The sequence below is a fragment of the Camelus dromedarius genome, chromosome 16, assembly GCF_036321535.1.
Source record: "Camelus dromedarius isolate mCamDro1 chromosome 16, mCamDro1.pat, whole genome shotgun sequence".
Taxonomy (NCBI): Eukaryota; Metazoa; Chordata; class Mammalia; order Artiodactyla; family Camelidae; genus Camelus; species Camelus dromedarius.
This window is the reverse complement of record NC_087451.1, coordinates 30598838-30604515: the sequence shown is the minus strand read 5'-3', so window position 1 is coordinate 30604515 and position 5678 is coordinate 30598838. Positions and strand designations below refer to the sequence as shown.

The window sequence follows — 5678 nt, the reverse complement described above, 5'->3', positions numbered from 1 at the left end:
CGCTCCCCCAGGGCACAGGGGGGTGACGGCCCTGCTGCCTAGCCTCAGCCACAGGGCTGTTGGTCACTGGGTCACAACCAGGGGCCTCGTGTGCTTCCGGCCCCAAGAGGCAGGAGAGGCCAGGGATTTCCTTCCTGGTCAGGCCGATGCCTCCCGCTTGGCTCGGGGCAGAGGTCTGAACAAAGCGCTAGCCCTTCAGCCTTGCATTTGAGGCTGTCCCTTCCAAGAACTGGCCCCACTCCCTGTTCTGTGGGGGGCCCCTGCCCTCCTCCACCCCTGCCCCCTTCCCTGCTGAGTTGCTGGGACCCAGCCAGCCCCCCACACAGCAGGTGAAGGGGCTCATTTTAGTAGAAACGGGAGCTATGACTGTCTTGGTCGGATTGCCCACCCGTTTTAATAACCAGCTCGCGGCCAGGAGGTGGCCGGGCAGCCCACCCACTCAACTCAGCCATTTCACTTCCATCCGACAGCCCCTGCCCCCATCCGGCACTGGGCTGCCTGAGGGCCCAGGAGGAACCTCGGGTCCTCAGTGGGGGCTGGGCGGGTCCAGGAGGCAGACGTCATCTGAACAGCTGGTATCTGCAGACCTTGAGTCACCCCGGATGCCCAACTGTCATCATCACCCGCCTCGTGACCACCTGTCCCCTATTACAGCCTCTCAGGTGGCTCCTGGTGCCTGGGGACCCCCTCCTTTCTCCACTACCTCCCTCCCTGGGGGGAAAGGGAGAGGCAGGTCCCCAGCTCCCAGGCCTCCAAGAAGCCTCTCAGAACAGAAGTGGCTCTCGAGGGTCGTGCTAAGAGCCCACTCTCCTTGCATTAGCCCTCTGAGAGAGAGACGCCACCGTGGCCGCCGCTGCCGCGCAAGCTGAAGGATCCAGGTACGGAGGAGGCGAAGCTACTTGATTTTCATCTGCTGCAGTCCCTGCCCCACCCCCACTGCCCCTGGCATTGGAGCTTGAGTAATCTGTGGCGAGAGAGGATAATTAATTCAAAAAAGGCCCACATCCCAGGGCCTTGGCCCTTTGACAGAGAGAGGAGGGGAGGCGAGGGAGAGGGGCTGAGGAGTCTGTTGGAATAATCCATGTCTCGGGGCAAGACCGTTCCAGCCCTAATGAGACCCCCGGGCATTAGCCCAGCATGTATTGTCTATCTTGGCCAGGAAAAGGGGGAGACCAGCTTTATTTCTGAATTTGGACTGACTTAAAGAAGTGGCATCGCATTTGAAGGGCACCCAATCAATCTGTTACCCTCGCTGCATGAAATTGTATTTGCTTGCCACTTCCTATCTTGCCGGGCGCAGCTGGGCTGTAAGTCACTGTTGATAACATTCTTTATTATGCCGTCCTGTTTATGAACTGTGCCTGGAAAGAATGATAGAAATATGCAGCGATATGCAAAGGGATGGGGCGGCGGGGGGACGAGAAGGGGGAGCAAATGCTAGTTGCCAGGGCAACAATGGGGCTATTTTGGGCATCGGGTTTTGCAGATGATGAAAACCATTTTCCTGCGATGGTTGGACTCTCCCTTCGCCCCTCCTGGAGGCGATAAATACAGAACTGAATATTTAGGAAGGGGATGGCTTAATTTTTTAATTAAAAATTGTTACACTTTTTTTTTTCTACCTCCTTTAAAAACGGATGGGAAAAATCTAAGGGCGTTGATAAGCATTCTCGAGTGGAAGGCAAGCTTTCGTCCTGGGAGAAAGAGATGTGTGAATAATTTACTAATCTTCACTGATCCCCGCCGCCTCCCCCACCACACACAACCACCTCTTTTTACCTACACCGACTTAACTCTGATAAACTCCCCCAGCGAAATCCCCCAGCTCTGGACCTCAGCAGAATCTCCAGACCTGCAGGTGTTTACGAGCAGCCTGAATTCCAATGAGTCTCAGGCAACTTGGCTGCCAAGGAGATGGCTGGGGCTGGGCAGTCGCCATCTCTGGCAACGTCCCCCAGAAACAAAGGCTTGGGAGTAAGCCCTGCTCCTGTCCCCTCCGTCCCAGATGGAGACTTCCTGGAGGAGGGACCCTGTGGCGCTGAGCCGTTGACAGAGCCCAGTCAGCCCCGCACCCAGAGAGCCCTCAGATCAGTGCCGGTGTGGGCCCTCCCCCGTGCCATGTCCGCTTTCATAGGGACGAAGAGCTGATGGGTTTCAATCTTGCTGCCTCCCTGCTGTTTCTTCAGTGGTTTTCCAAGTGGGGTTCCCCGCCGAGCAGCCCATTAACTGGGGACTTGTCACAAATGCAAATATGGGGGTCCCCCGCCACACTTGCTGAGTGGGAAGCTAATAATACAGCTACCTGTGTTCTGACAAGCCCCCCGGGTGATGCTGGGGCTGGTCCTGGGTGAGAAGCCCTGGGTTAAAGAAACGCAGTGACCGACCAGGGGCTCTGCATCCTGCCCCAGCATCTAGCATGTGCCTGCCGCACCCTGCAGGTTCCCAGGAAGTGGGGGCCGAGTGAATGCAGCTGGGGAAGCAGCCTTGGAATTCGCCCTCCTGCCCTCCTATCTGGCCTCAGCTATCATCTGCCCCCTTGCCTGGTCCCCTGTGTGTGTGCAAAGTGGCAGCAGGTGGATTTCCGGAGCTTGCAGTCCAAGATCTGGGACTGGAGAGAGGTGGATCAGGCAGCCTCCTTCTTTCTGATCTGGGCAATCTTGGCTGCTCAGATCTCCATGACTAGGTCCTGTCCCCCCGAGTCCTGCCCTGGGGCAGGGCACTCATCTCTCAAAGGGACCCCATCAACTGGGACCCCCAGTTCCGTTCCCCCTGCCAGCTGAGCTCTGGTATCAGGTCTAAGACATGCTCCTAGGTCTGGGGAGCATCTTTCAGGGCCAGCTGCATTCTGGAAGATTCTATAGGTGTCAAAGTTGGTGGGACCAGAAGCTCATTCTGTGGTTAAAATGGGTTTGTGCCATCAAAGTACTTCTTTTGTGCCTCTGGCTTTGTGACAATGAGCTGTGTTCTCCCAAGTGGCCCCTTCTGCGGGCGGAAAGGAGCCCCCTGAAGATGTCCTTTGTGGGCTGGTTTTAGGAAACCTGTTTGTGATAAACTGGGGGAGAAGGTGGCTGGGCTCTTCGAGTGGGGATACACCTGATCATCATCACCCGGAGCCTGAGGGATGAGCGAGTTTCAGCTTTTTTTTAAATTGATCTTTTAACTACAGATTATCCAAGTACGACATACTCATGTGGAAAAATTGGAAAATACAGAACGGTGCCAAGAAGTAAACAAATGATCTATACTCTTTCTGTCTGGAGATAAAAGATAATATATTTCTGCTTTTTGGTTCTACTTTTCTTCTCTCTCTCTCTCTCTCTCCCTGTTTATTTTTACAAACTTGAGATCATATCATGTTTTGCCTTTTTTTCCCAGCGAACGTCACAGTGTGAGCATTTTTCCACTTCCTTAAATAGTCTTCAATGCTTTTTTTTCCAGTGGCTGCATACTATTTTATAATGTGGATGTATCATAGTTAAGCTTTTCCTGTGAATACATTATTTTCCACATCTCTTTCAGGATATGGAAGTGGCAGCTTGTGATTTTAATACTAAAGGAAGCTGAGGGCGCGGGGAGGCAGAGGTGAGTCCCTCTGTCTCTGATGCCTGGCATTCGAGTTAGGGTTGAAGGAGGAAAAACCAGCCAGTCAGTGCGGTTTGAAGTGAGTTTCTGCGTGACATTCGGGGTAAGAGAGGAAATTATTTCCCCCAGGGCAAGTGGCAGCGTTTGGCATTTTGAAGGTTGGCAATGAGATAAATGTAGTAAAACCGAAGCTCAGGCAAAGCTTCCCTGTAAAGCACTGGAATGGGGCTGTCATGGGGGGAAATGGGAGAGATGCTGGTGGGGCAGGGGGCGTGCTCCGTGGAGCGGGCTCGTGGACCACCTACCCCTCAGGGATGGGGAAGCCCTTGGCCGGGGTCTTAACTGGACTCTCTGGACCATCCCTGCTCCTGTGGAGAGAGCAGAGACCAGCCTGGAGTCCCCTGTGGCCGTACATCTGCTCCACATTTCCCCTCTGTGGTCACATTTTAGGTGAATAAGGGTGGGAGAAAGGAAATCCCTTTAATAAACAAAAAAGTGGGTATCAACCTGCAGTCAAATCTCCTGCCTGCTGGCACACCTTCTGCCCCCTAATGCACCTCTCGCTTTTCATGACCCTTTTACAGATCTGCTCTGTAAGAGTCTGGACTCGGCATTGGTTTCCAAAGCCCTGTCAGGCCGACTCCCTGTCTGTCCCTCACGCCCAGTGCAGCCACCTCTGCTAAAACAGCACCCCCGAAGCCGGATGGTGTGGACAAACCATGGGGACTCTCTCATATAAGCAGTTATGTTATCAGAATTTATTGCAGCCGAAGGTCAAACACTCCCTTGATTCTCAAGGGCAGGGTTCTCAACTGTGGCAATGTTGACACTCAGGACCAGACCGCTCTGTGTTGTGGGGATTGTCCTGCCCGTTGCAGGGTGTCGGCAGCATCCCTGGTCCCCACCAGCTTTGTACCACGGCGCTCCCTCAGTCATGACAACCAACAACATCTTCAGGCATTTCCAGGGGACAGCGCCCTCCCTGGTTGAGAACGGCTGATCTAGAACGGCATTTCCCAAGTGCATTCTGGGGAACCCACCTCAATGGGATGCCGAAGGTACTTCCTGAAAAACGAGCTTCCAAGATGGGCCAACCCCCGGCAGCCACTGAGCTTTTCGCAGTCTCCACAGAGACAGCTCTGCCTTTTCCAGAACGAGTCGCAGCAGGAGGCTTCTCAGGTGGCTTCTTCCACTTCGCCACAGGCACGTGAGTTTCCTCCTTATCTTTTCGTGGCTTGACAGCGCATTTCCTTTTAGTGCTAAGTAACACTCCATTGTCTGGATGGACCAGTTGAGCCATTCAGCTACGGAAGGACATCTTAACTGCTTCTAAGTTTTGGCAATGACGAACAAAGCTGTTACAGACATCCGTGGGCGGTTTTTCACATGGACGTTAACGTTTTCCATTCTTTTGAGCAAATACCGAAAAGCACGATCGCTGCATGGTAAGAGCATGCTTAGTTGGAAAGAAATCACCGGTCTTCCAAAGGGGCCATGCCGTTCTGCATCCCACCAGCAGCGAATGCGAGTTCCAGCTGCTCCACATCCTCGCCAGCATTCGATGTTGTCAGCGTTTTGGATTTTGGCCATTCTGTTAGGTGTGCAGGCTTCTTGTTATTTTTGCACTTCTCTGATGAACTATGATCATCTTTTCACACGTTTATTTTCCATCTATATGTCTCCTTTAATGAGGTGTCCATGAAGATCTTTGGCCCATTTTTTTAAATTAGCTTGTTTGTTTTCTTGTTGTGGAATTGTGAGTGTTCCTTTTATACTTTGGATTACAGTTCGATCAGATGTGTCTTTTGCAAAGATTTTTCTCCCAATCTGTAGCTCGTCTTCTCATTCTCTTGACACTGGCTTTCACAGAGCAGAAGTTTTTAATTTTAATGAAACCCAGCTTATTAGTGATTTCTTCCATGGATTATGTGCACCTCTGGCGTTCCGATATTAACTTCTTATTTGGAAGTAACTTTAGATTTATGGAACAGTGCAAAGATAGCACAGAGAGTTCCTGCTGACCAGTGATTCTCAACCAGGATTTCCCCCCAACCCCTGCTCGCCCTGGGGACACTTGGCAGGGCAAGGAGACATTC

At 52.5% G+C, this 5678-nt stretch overlaps 1 long non-coding RNA gene across 1 annotated transcript; it reads left to right on the top strand.

Moving 5' to 3' along the window:
* Positions 1-806: 806 nt before the first annotated feature.
* Positions 807-5287, top strand: LOC116157832 (uncharacterized). Its single transcript, XR_004142085.2, has 3 exons — positions 807-878; positions 3520-3582; positions 4167-5287. It is a non-coding gene; the product is annotated as an uncharacterized LOC116157832 (long non-coding RNA).
* The last annotated feature ends 391 nt before the right edge of the window (positions 5288-5678 follow it).